Raw genomic sequence first — 13,793 nt, 5'->3', positions numbered from 1 at the left:
ATAGTCGTCCATTGTTATCGCCTTTATATTATTCTGAAGTATTGTTTTATCATGATCACTAAAATAGAATGTCGTTTATCTTATTTTTTCTTCCAGGTTCATTATTTATTCGTTATATATATATATATATATATATATATATATATATATATATATATATATATATATATAAATATAAAACATCTTATATGCCTGTCTGTCTTCATATTTTTAAATTCTATCTCCTCTAAAACTAAAAAGAGCTGAGCAGCGTTAGAGAACTCAAATGATTCAATTATTTATGAACCGTTATTTTGTCGGTCTTTAGCCGGTTAAAATAGCTTTAAGGCGTTAAAAATAGGTCAAAATTGAAAATAAATCCTTATACGTTTTGCACATTTATCTTAGTTTATTTTTAATTTTTAATAAGTCCCTATACGCCTCATATTGGTACAGTGGTAACCTAACCAGCTTTGAATGCTACAGTTTCGAGTTTGATCTTAACTAGTGGCACTAAGATATATATATATGTGTGTGTGTGTGTGTGTGTGTGTGTGTGTGTGTGTGTGTGTGTGTGTGTGTGTGTGTGTGTGTGTGTGTGTGTGTCAAGGGTGTGACTTCATATAGAAACGTTGATTTAATTTGAATAAAATAAAACAAAGTACGCATCAACTCCTCTTGAAAGCCAAATCACAACGTCATAGGAAAATAAACAAATATTTCACTTGTTTGATATTTATAACAAATTAGACTACCCGTGACCCGTTGGGTTAGTGTGTTATATTAGCTATGGTGTATGTGCGTGACCCTTGTGACGTAAAGAAAATAGTTTTTCTGTGACATACAGAGACATTTCTATGAAAGTATATTAAAATGAAAAAAGAATATAGATAGATTTATATTCGTCGTTCTGTTTATAATTGTTTATTTTTGAAAAAAAAACTTATAGCCATTGAATTATAAGTGGTTTGTCATACTTGTAGGTAAATGCGCACTGAACAGATACCATAATACTTAAAGTTAAATTCAAATTTTGATATATCTTTTAATTTAAACGCGAAAAAAAAACATTTGGGACGCTGAAAACGTACACAGTAATACAATATGGTTTAATGTCGCGTTTATTATTTATTTGTAATGCAAATTAAAAAAACATATTTTCGATGTTATTTATTTAGTTGGTAGTGTAGAAGAAAATGTATGAATGTTTTTAAGAAAAGTGTATTAACAATGAGGAATAAAAATAAAACAGGAAGGCTGTGGGTAAATCGCCGTTGTAAAATGCACTTATGGTTGTCAACGGGTTAAAGTAGATTTATTTGTAAGAAAATGGCGTTCAAATAACTTAAACGTAATACGGAAAAGAACGATGTAAAAAAATGCAGAAAGTATTAACAATTGTTTATTTGGATAATTTAAACGCGAAAAAAAAACAATTGGGACGCTGTAACATAAACGTAATATTAGCGAAATAATAAAAAAAGTAATATTAGCAAAATAAAAAAAAACGTAATATTAGCAAAATAAAAAAACGTAAATTAGCAAAATAAAAAAAACGTAATATTAGGAAAATAAATAAATATTTTACTTGTTTGAAATTTATAACAAATATATTTCAGAGGTATACTCCATCTTTAGTGTTTCTTTTTTCTTCTTCTTTCTTTCCATGTTGTAAAGTTGTTGTAAAGAGCCGCGCGTTTTATCTCAGAAACATTCCCGATGTCGACAAGATACACCTGGAAAAAAAAGTCAGAAGTTTCATCGACCCAAAAAAAGTGTGAAAATGGCACTCGAGATAAATTCAAATAATACGAAAAACTGTTTATATTATTCGTTTCATGTATATTTCTATCTTTATGAAGAAAAAGGTTCTTTCTTCCAAGTTGGTTGTTTATTCGCCATTGAATGAATAGTAACGTATCATGATGCAATTATAAATATAAAATTATTAAATATAAATATCACAGGAATGCTCAATTAAGATAAACAAATAATAGCATGAAAATCCATGTTTTAACATATCTATATCTATATCTATATCTATATCTATATATATATATATGTTTTTTTTTCTTTTTTATTACCGTTGTATCTGTTTGGCTACATATGTTTCCGATGTTGGATCATGTTTACGATCCGACGTCGGAAACATATGCAGCCAAACAGATAAAACGGTAATAAAAAAAAAATAAAACACATATTTGCTCTGCAATAGTATTGAGCATTCTCTTCAAGTTTTTACTAATTACCAGTTTAACCAAATATATATGTATATATATATATATATACACGCACATAAATATAATCCGTGTATTTATTGAATCATTCGACTTATTGTTCTCATCAATAAATATTAACATTAATGCGTTTAGGCTGATTGAACCTTCGATCATGTTCATGCGTATCCGATCTAACTTAAACATGTTTGTATATCAAAGCGAAATATGTGTGGAGTTTCAGCTGAACCTCTTTCATTTATATTTAGGATAAATGCTTTTTTATCTATTAGCTATGAGCAGATAGAAATATTAATTATTTTAGTGATGTTTATTGTGATGATTGAATCTTCAATCTCTAGTAGATGGTCACGTAGAACTAATATTTATTTATTAGCAAAGGTTACTCTCCTTCTGGCCAGCAATTATTTAAGCTGCAGCTTTCTTCACAAAAAAAATAATTTCTCATTTGAGTCATTTTAAATAAAACAAACAAAACGATGCTTTGTTTCATATGTTTTAATTTGCATGTATTTTAATAATTAGAAAAATGAACAGCAAAAAAAATTAAAATCTAACCCTGTCCCATCGCTGCAATCTTGCATGTTTGTGTTTTGCAAGTATTTTAATGGAATATGATTTGATGATCTCGTCGCATATGTATCCTATCGATATAAGCTTCTGACAAATTAGCCCCTTCACAGTAGGTGAGATTAGTAGTCCGAATGATCTAAATCATACAACTCATCAATCACGAATCAAAGAAAAGGAAGGATGTATCCCTTTACCGTGATAGAAAATATCCTGTATCTCTACAAAGCTATCATGCACCCAAACATAGAGTAGTGTTGCTACATTGCAGGTGAATATATTTTAATTTGGAAATTACTATGAAACGCAGAAAACTGGAATTTGTTATACTGGGAGAGCATAAGATTACTGATTTCTCCGATTTCTGTGGAATTTGAACAAATATTTTCAAAGTTATGCTAATTTTTCTATTTTTTTTTGGTAATTTTAAGTGTGTATCACTTTATTCCTGGTCTCTTAAAATGCCTAGAAGGGCCGATTGACAGCTAGTAAAAAGGAATCTGTTGTTGCAGAACTTTCAGAATGTTTATCTCTCGTAGTTCTAGCCAAGAGGCTTGAAAGAGATCGAAGAACATTGTCTTAATTCCTTGAAAATCCAAATATCAAACCAAGGAAGAACAAAAACTGCTCCAAATGTTAGAAAAATTCGCCATCAACTTATCAACTAGCCTGACAGCAACAATGCTGCTATATTGACATTACTGGAAGGACACGCTGTAATGTCTTAAATGAAATTGCAAGAAGCATTAAGCCAATAGCAAGACCTGTTTTAAACCAAAGTTATATGTAAAACTTTCGGTTTTGGCTCAGAAAAACATGAAAACCAGTTTTGAAAATGTTCTTTTCATCGATTAGGCCAAAGCAATCCACGATGGCCAGATGGGTGGGCCAAAGTTTGGAGTCTGCTTGAATTCATTACCCCTCATCGATTTCGTCGTCAACAGGGAGGTGGAGATGTTTGGGCTGGAATAATCTATAATGAACTTATTTAACTATTTCGAGGGCCAAAATGTGCTAAACTAAGAAGCCAGTCTTATATTTTATTTTTAAATTATCATTGGTCACCATAGCTTGATGACCTTACATTGGCGCGTCACTGCAAATTGATTTTTATGCTCGACAATGCGGTATCCCACTCATCCAAGGCTACGACATTCTAACTTATTAGACATTAGTGAAGAAAATCTGATGGCATGGCCACCTTGTTCTCCAGGTATAAACCCAATTGAGAAGCTCTGCTCAATAATACAGATGAAGGTTTATGAAAGAGGTGTTCATTTTTCGTGAACTTTGGAGATATTGGAAGTTTCCTATAGCATTCCATCATCTAAAATCCGCCGATTGACATCATCAGTTGACAAGAGTGTATTCAAAGTGATTTTTAAGCATTTAAACCAGGCTTAGGGACCAACAAATCCAACTTGCCTCCTCCCTTGAGGCTTGCATTCACAAATATCCGTGGGCTTAGAACTAATTTAGCCGATGTTGAAGCATTTCTCCTAACAAATACCCCGGATATCTTAGCACTAAGTGAGACTAACCTACACTCCTCCATCCCCTCTAACTACTTTAACATGCCTGGATATCTCCCACTCTGCCGTAAGGACTCTGACAGACATATGCACGGACTTGGAGTTTACATTCGTAATACCCTTCCCTTGACTAGAGAAACAAATCTAGAAACGGATGATCAAGCCTTTATGTGCTTTAGACTAATCATGCAACACAACATTAGCTACTTTTACTTTCTCTACCGCTCTCCCTCGACCCAAGACTGCACCATAATAAACAAAGTATCTGACAGCATAGACACAGCACTCTCCTTCGACACTAGCGCCCAAGTACATGTATTTGGTGACTTTAATGTCCATCACAAAAACTGGCTTGGATTCTCTACTTATACAGATGCAGCAGGCAGCGCAACTCATAGCTTCTCTGTATCTCACTCCCTATCGAAAATTGTTACTTTCCCAACCCGCTTCCCTGATCAGGAAGAGCAACACGCATCACTACTAGATCTGTTTTTGACCACAGTTCCTGATGATTGTGTAACGAAAGCCGACAGCCCACTTGGGAACGCTGATCATGCGGTAATAATGGTTGAAATTGCCCTAAACTCCAGACCCAAAACTGAAGAGTCAGTGCTCAAAACAACGAGATATTATAAAAAGGCTGACTGGGAAGCTATCAGAGATCTTATCAGAGACGCCCCATGGGGAAATATATTTTCTCTTCCTGCTGAACAGTGTGCAACTGAGACCACTGAATGGTTCAAAACTGCAATCGAAGCGCATGTTCCCATGCGGAAATTCTATAGCAAGCCCCACTCTCCCCAATGGTTTACTTCGACTTGCGCAACTGCCATTGCTCAAAGGCAGCATGCATTCCGCAGGTTTAACCGACATAATTCCAGTTCAAACAGACAAAAGTACAAAGAAGCTAGAAGTAACGTTAAGAAAGAAATAGCGACAGCTAAGAGGGAATTTACGGAAACCACTAAAAAACGCATCGAAGCACAAAAATTAGGAACTCGTGACTTCTGGAAAATCTACAACAGTGTAGTAAATAATGGGCAATCAACAATTCCCCCACTAACCAACAATCACGAGGTTCTTTGCTCAGCAACCGAGAAGGCTAACATGCTTGCCAGTCGGTTTGCCTCCAACTCTACACTGGACCCTCTAAACCACCCCCTACCTGACTTTCCTATGCGGACAGACGCCACGCTAGACGATCTGGAAATCACCCCTGCTCAGGTGCATGCTATCATAAAAAACCTTGACACTTCCAAAGCATGTGGACCCGACCTCATCCCAGCTGTGCTATTAAAAAAGTGCTCAGCCGAAGTAGCTCCAGTTCTCTCCAAACTTTACAACAAATGCCTTAATGAATCTTGCTTTCCGAGCTGTTGGAAAACTGCTTCTGTGGTACCAGTATTCAAGAATTCTGGCGAAAGAACTGACCCATTAAATTATCGCCCTATTAGCCTCCTCCCACTTTTCGCCAAAATATTTGAGACCTTAATTAACCATGCTCTAGTCCAGCACCTTACAGATGCTAAACTTCTGACCGACCATCAATATGGATTTAGACAAGCCCGTTCCACGGCAGACATCCTCACTGTAATCTCTGAACGCATATACCATTCACTGGACAAAGCGGGAGAGGGCAGAGCGGTAGCTCTAGATATATCTAAGGCTTTTGACAGGGTATGGCATGAGGGTCTCCTCAGGAAGATTAGATCTTACGGTATCACTGGTAGAATACTTAACATAATTAAATCCTTCTTAGATAAGAGAAAAATCCAGGTTGTCCTCGACGGTCGTACGTCTAAACAATATAATATAAATGCGGGAGTGCCCCAGGGATCTATCCTTGGTCCTCTGCTGTTCCTGATATTCATAAATGACCTCCCCGACAAAATTGCCTCTGAGATGGGTATATATACTGATGACACCACACTCTATAGCAGGCACGACAGGAAAACAAATGAACATATATCTAAAGTAATGGCAGAAACACTAGAGGATGACCTCAAATCAGTAGTGGAATGGGGACAAAAATGGATGGTAACGTTCAATGCCACTAAGACAAAACTGGTTTCATTCAATAATTACAAGAAACCTTCTCTACCACCTATAGCAATGGCCAACAACTCTTTAGCTGAGAGTACGTCTATCAAGCTCCTTGGCCTAACGTTCACAGGAAACATGAGCTGGAACAATTACATCGAGGGCATTGCCAGGGCCGCTGCGAGGAAGGTGGGCTCTCTCTACCGTGCTAGAAAACTTCTAACATCCGAAAGTATCCTGTACCTCTATAAGGCCACTATTCGCCCATGTATGGAGTATTGCTGTCATATTTGGGCCGGTGCATCGGCTACTAGTCTCTCGCTCCTTGACAGGGTTCAAAAGAGAGTCGCAAATCTGATAGGCCCTAAACTGGCATCAAAACTTCAGCCTCTGTCCCATCGTCGAAACGTTGCATCCCTCTGCCTGTTCTACAAGTATTATAATGGTGAATGCTCTGAAGAACTGCAAGCACTTGTGCCCCCACGACGTGAACACCCTCGACAGACCCGACAAGCTACAAAATCCCACCCCCACACTGTAGAGATCCCTAGATGTAAAAGATCTTTCTACTCCAGTAGTTTCTTCCCCAGAACTGCTAGACTTTGGAATTCCATTCCAGGTCACTGCTTCCCCAACTGTACTGACATGCATAAGTTCAAGTGCAACGTGAACCAACATCTCGCTGCCCTAATCCCTACATAGTACCCCAGTAGATGTTTCCCCTGATAGTAGCCCCCTACATTAAAGTGGCAATGTGCCTTGTTTGGGGTGAAAATGTAATTAAAAAAAAAAAAGACGTATGTTAATAAATAAATACTTTCTTAAACAAATAATATGAAATTCGTTCTTGTTTTTGGTTAATATTGTTACTGGATGTGTTCTTCATTTCATCTAAATAGAAATATGAAGCTGGAATATTGTTTTATTACTGGAAATATATATTTTAAACACTTGCAAGAAAGTGATACACACTTAAAATTACCAGAAAATAGACAAATTTGCATAACTTTGAAAATATTTATTTAAATACCTCCAAAATCAGGGAAATAAGTTGCCTAGTTATGCTCTTCTAGTGTACCAAATTTCACTTCTCCACGTTTAATAGTAATTTCAAAATTAAAAAAATATTGACCTGCAAGGAAGCGACACACAGGGTATAGAAGTTTAAATATGATGAAAACCGACATTTCGCTGATCTTAAATATTCAAAAATATTTCCAAATAGTAGTTACAATATGTCTTGTTTTAAGTTACAATATGTTACAATATGTCTTGTTTTAGTTGAGAAAACGTTACAATATTTCTTGTTTTAGTTGAGAAAACGCAAAGAAAATCACCAAACAAAGTCCGACATATATGCGAGAAGCGTTCCAAAAGTAATACCTACTATTTTTCCGCCTAAATGGATCAGATGGGATTGAAAATTGCATTGTTATGATGACTTTTCTCGTGCATTCATCACATGAAACTTGACGGTGTTTGAGTAAAGGAAAACAATATCTTTCATTGACGTGCGTCAGAATCAGACAAGCCTTGTTGAATTCCTAGCAAAAGTACATCGATAATGGTGTCTACTACGTAGAAAACTAAATTCAAGAGCACAAAAGATTGCTCGTTCTTATGGCACCAGCCATATCTTCGTAGCTCTTCAATCTTTTTTTAGTTAAAAATAGGAGGCATATGGCAAAGTATGCTCCGGACGCTTATGAACATCTACCGTTCATTTGTAGCAAAAGTTCATTGAGATTGGCGCTGACTATGACGGAAAATACATTCTGGGGCATAAAGGGTTGCTCATCTTTATAGTACCACTATGTTCATGTAGTCTTTCAATTCTTTGAGTTATGAGGCTTTGCTTTTAGCATGATTTTCGTATGTAAGCTTTGTATATCTATGCTTATGATTTATAGTCGTTAAAGAGAGGTGTTCATAACTTACATATAAATGAGACACAAACGTAAACTTTTAATTAAATCAATAATCATTAAAAAGACCTATGATACAATTATATTATTTTCTATTGAAAGATTCGACTTTATAGTTTATTATTATTAAATTGGATGCTGTTCACTTTGAACGTGTGGTTCCTAATATCTTTTCCTTACTCGCTCCTGTCTAATATAGGGAGAGAAAGAGTGACACAGAAGAATGTGATTTTCCTAATTGCTTTCCCTAAATTAGCTACATTTTCCAGTCTAGTGTCATTAAAGACATAAAATCTTGAATTAAACGAAGCAAGTTTTAATTCGTCGAGAGTCTTTCCTATTTTTGCTTCTGTTTGTATTAACCAGCATTGATTTTAGCGAAAGTAAATTACCCGAGGCACACCCCATCTGCTAGATAACTTTAATAAGTCGTCAGTTGGAAATATGCAATTGTAATCCTTCTCATATTAAGGAATTAAACGACAAGTATTGAAAGTTTTTGCTGCCCTGTTTTTTTCTAACAAATTAATATTAATAACTTTGAGCTCTAACACAAACTCACGGTAACTTTTCGCTGATAACGACTGATGATTTCCATGTAGTCTGAGACACAGCAAGTATCCTCAGATATTCTAGCATTATCTATTCTATTTCCATTGTAACTCTCTTGGTGTACTTTCACCAGTTGTTAACAATAAGGTTTTCGTAGGATGGGGCTCGTTGTTTTTCTTGAACTCACATTGAGAATGTGGCGTGGTCTCTGGCCTTAGTTGAGGTCATCTTGAACGATAACGTTGTTAGTATAGCCAAGAACCACACCAGCATTTATTATAGGGTGGAACGATAAAATTGTCGCCCTATAAAAGACATTGTTCCATTTCCGCTTGATGAAAACCTGTTTTTTTTTTTGTTGCAGGACATCGACATTTATTATATAATTTAATAGAAAAGTCACAAAGTGTAACAGAGTCGCTGACGTGTGTTTGCAGCAGCAGCCGCATGCCACGTATGCAAATGACTTTGTTGGTGCGCGAACTGACGTTACAACAGATGAAGAAAGAGAAAAAAGCGGAGAGAAAAGAGGCACACGCAAGCGTGTCAGCGTTAGGTGGGCGTATGGCCCGTGAAGTCTATCGAAAACTAATTTTCTTGACCAGGTCTTAAAATTTTTTATAAATTAGTACTGGCTTATTACTTTAGTTTAACTTAATCGCCATATATATTTTATAACTTACTAACTAGCTCTACCTACGTATTGAGCACTTTTGAAGTAAATACTTAAAGTTTACGCATAAATTTATACTTTTGCATATTAGTTTTATGTGAGTAAATGAAGTAGTTATATATATATATATATATATATATATATATATATAGAGAGAGAGAGAGAGAGAGAGAGAGAGAGAGAGGGGGTTACAAGAATTAGAGAAATTCTTTACAAGGCGACTTATCGGGATCATATAAAGTTCAGTAGTTGAGGTGAATCTTATATACAGAAGAAAAAATGAGGAAATAACGACTATATAAAGGTATAGATATTAAATCGTTCATTCGATAGGGAAATTACATCAATTATAGGTTCTGGATATATATCGTATATTTCGGCGTATAATAAGACGAAGTACAAAACTGAAGCAAATTTTACTAAATTTATCATATATCGCTTGTATAAGACGGCTGCTAAATCATGAAACAACGCTTGTTTTTCCTAGGCTAGAGAATACAACACCCGGTTTTTTAAAGATTATTATTTGAACTTAAGCATCGTCTTATACACCGAAATATACGGTATATACGAGGAACCTTATAAGTTTCCAGACATTTTTGTACAGGCATTTACTTTTCAAACTGCAGTAAATATTAAACATTTTAGGAGATGACTAACCAATTTTTATGATTTCAAGTTCAAATGAACAGCTACAACAGGAATTTTAATACACAATAGTAAAGCCTGATTGTCACAGCTGGTGAATTTCAAAAATACATTCCAGTTGCGAGGACATTCTAAAACAACGGTTTGCAATTCAATTCTGTTTTAGACTTTGAAAAACTTCCACAACAATGTATGGAATACTTTAAACTGTTTTTGGACAATCGAGCGTCAGTTCTTTTTAGGTAGCATAAGAGATTCGAATAATACAAGCTTTCTGTGAAAAATTATGAGAGGTATGGAAGGAGTAAAAAAATCAGAACACCAGAGTTAATTGGCCAAATAATTACAAAGAATTTCATGAATAAACAAACCATTAACACTGAAACTGGAAATCCCTATTATTGCAAAATCACAAAACTCACTGAGGATTAATTAACAGGATTCGAAAACATAAAACCATTTATGAAAAAGTACAAAACGAAACTTAATTTTTCAAGTAACAAAGAAGGAAAAAATATTAGAAACAGAAAAATGTTAATAGACGTTTCCGTTACACGTAAACAAAACAGAAACATAAAATGACCAAATCGGCAAATACAAAATCAAACGTTGAAACAAAAAATATCAGCTGAAAAATTAACCCAATAAGCACGTTTTATTTTTAATAAGATTTGAAAACGAGAATTAAAAAAAAACTGAAGTTGTAAATAGTATGAAAGAGAGCAGAAAATGATGGACGAAAACTTAATTTAATTGTATAGCAAAAATTAAAATTACTTCATACATGTGCTGTATCACCAGAAAAATATATTAAACTTCTTATATCCTAGACACATCAACCGAAGCATCTTAATTAGAAAACCAGTAACCATGGCCAAAGCAGTACACCCGAAAATGAGACGAACAGATTCTACGTGAAAATGAAAGATATGAGCAATATGGAAAACTGTCTGAATGACACAAAATAGGATTTGTAAAAGAAGTATTAACTTAGAACACATATATACTAATCAACACGTGCTGAAGTTAAAATAAATATAAAACAAACAAAAAACAGAAACAACCCGAAGAAAAGAAAACGTGTAAGAGAAATGATTCATAAGTATGACAAGAGAAAAGACTAATAAAATTTTATTGGTATGACTACTAAAGGTACTCATGAACAGGAGACATAATTATTAATATCAGACGTACAAACATACGATTAAAACAAACCATATCAAATGTAGACGCTGTGAACAATGAGACGAAACCAATGATGACATAAGTGAACGTAGCAAAGTAATCTAATAATAAAGAATAGATACGACTGTGTGGGTTAGCAATGGCCTGTGAACGAAGAAAGAGACTGCATTTGAGACAAATGCAACAGATATAAATCGGGAGTAGTATTAGAGATATACAGAAATTAGAGATCCAAACAGATAAATTAATCCAATCAATGAGACCAGATTCAATAACAGTTATCAGGAAGGAAAACAACTAACACGTTGTAAACTTGTCGTTCCAGCAAACTGCAGTGTGAATTTCAAAGAGACAGAAAAGGAAGAATTTTCTAAAGATCTGAAAAAAGTATATAAAACATGAACAAAGTCGATAGAGTATATAATCGTAATACCAATATGAAAAGTTCCGAAAAACATTGATAAAAAATAGGAGAAACTGGAAGAAAAGGTTAAGATTATACAACGGATGACAATGACGAAAACAGCTGAAATCTTAGGGAAACCTCGTATGCCAAAACTAGCCCACATGAACAACAAATAACAAAACAGGTATATATAAATTTAAAAATCAATTAAAAAAAATAGAGAGAACACAACGTAAATCAAAGGAAACAGAAAATCTAAAAGATCTTATGAACTATACAACCATCCACCTCCTCCAAAAAACATAACACGCATTGTTATGAGGCCAGCCTCGGCTGAAATCACACAAATGATTCAGAAGTGTTGAAGATGATGGGAAAACCAAGGAAAGAATACTTATGAAATTTCCATTCGAAAGACTCAGATGTTATTAAAACCTTCGAAAAGCTTCTTTGCCATCCGAATTTCAGATGAAATTAACAATAAGCCGCTGTTGCGTCAATGCTAGATCATTTGTAATGGTTTTCAAGAGAGGCGGGAAGCAGTAAAATTTGGAGAATTACAGGTTATTGCTAGTGAGCAATCACTAATGACAGTGTAAGCCAATAACAACAATCACAACAACAACAATAATGATAAAAATACTTTATTATTTGAAAATCTCATTTCACAAAAAAAACGTACTTAATTATATCAAATATAAAATAGCTATAAGTAGATTAAAATAATTTTCGAAAATGTTAAAATGAGAAAAATAAATTAAAAACAAAAAGCATTAAAAGTTCTGGAAAATATTTATCTTGATGAAAAATCGATAAATATCTAGACACTAAAATAATCCACTTATGGCGATAACTTCTTTTTTCTTGGTCAAAAAAATATTAATTCTTAATCGACCTGTACGATTGTGATTTCACTTATTTTCACTAAAGTATTAATCGTTTGAATAGTTAAATCAATTTATAAATATATTCAGACATTACTAAATGTGTTAGTGTGATGTGCGTTTCTCCCCATTTTCTTCTAACACACGTGTGTTTTGCTTATTACCATATATGGCGCGAAACTGTCAGTTACAATGTACTCCTTATAAAATCTCTACGGTTTTTAAACTTTGGCTTATATATTTAAGTGGGGCTTAGCACACGATTCTAAGAACAACACTTTTAGGGTTACAAAATCAATATCGGAATCGGCATCGTAATCGGTATGGATGAATTGAATGACCTTAAGGATGACTTAAAAATACCTGTAATCCTTCAAAAATAACTTGAATGATCTGGAGAATGACTTGAATTGCTTTGAGACTGACTGGCTGTAAAGTGGGTCATCATTTTACATTAAATAAATACAGAAAAGTGATCCCCATTTTATATCACAAGTACAGCATGTAGTAAGAACAGATACTAAACTTTGATCTTGGCCAAAAGGCCAAGAAAAGCTGTATTTATTTGCTCCCCCACCGAGCAAATTAGGGAGAAGACCGATTTTTAATGTGAGAAATTAAAGGGGAAATGGGGAGCAACTCTCCGGGGAGTAGGGGAGCTGGATAGGAACAATTGGTATGAAGGGTTGCCCCTACATTGACCAAGTTCTTATATGTGGGGTTTGGTATTTATTTGCTCCCCCACCGAGCAAATTAGGCACAAGATTGATTTTTTATGCGAGGAGTGAAGTGGAAATGGGAACCTGCGCCCTGGGGAGTAGGGGAGCTGGATAGTGACAATTGGTATGAAGGGTTGTTATTTATTTGCTCCCCCACCGAACAAATTAGACACAAGACCGATTTTTAATGTGAGGAGTGAAAGGGAAATGGGGACCAACTCCCCGGGGCGTAGAGGAGCTGGATAGTGACAATTGGTATGAAGAGTTGCCCCTACATTGACCAAGGTCTTATCTGTGGGGTCGCCCCCACATATGGTATTTGCTTGCAGTATCTGCCGGAACAGATACTACACTTTGATATTGGCCAAAAGGCCAAGAAAAGCTGTATTTATTTGCTCCCCCACCGAGCAAATTAGGCACAAGGCCGATTTTTAATGTGAAGA

At 34.9% G+C, this 13,793-nt stretch overlaps 1 pseudogene; it reads right to left on the bottom strand.

Moving 5' to 3' along the window:
• Positions 1-13,066: 13,066 nt before the first annotated feature.
• LOC145280531 (U2 spliceosomal RNA) lies at positions 13,067-13,188 on the bottom strand (annotated as a pseudogene).
• Between the last annotated feature and the right edge of the window lie 605 nt (positions 13,189-13,793).

The sequence above is a fragment of the Euprymna scolopes genome, chromosome 7, assembly GCF_053919585.1.
Source record: "Euprymna scolopes isolate OS-2025 chromosome 7, ASM5391958v1, whole genome shotgun sequence".
Lineage (NCBI taxonomy): Eukaryota > Metazoa > Mollusca > Cephalopoda > Sepiida > Sepiolidae > Euprymna > Euprymna scolopes.
Note: the sequence above shows the minus strand (reverse complement) of the source record. Positions and strands in the feature narration are given on the sequence as shown.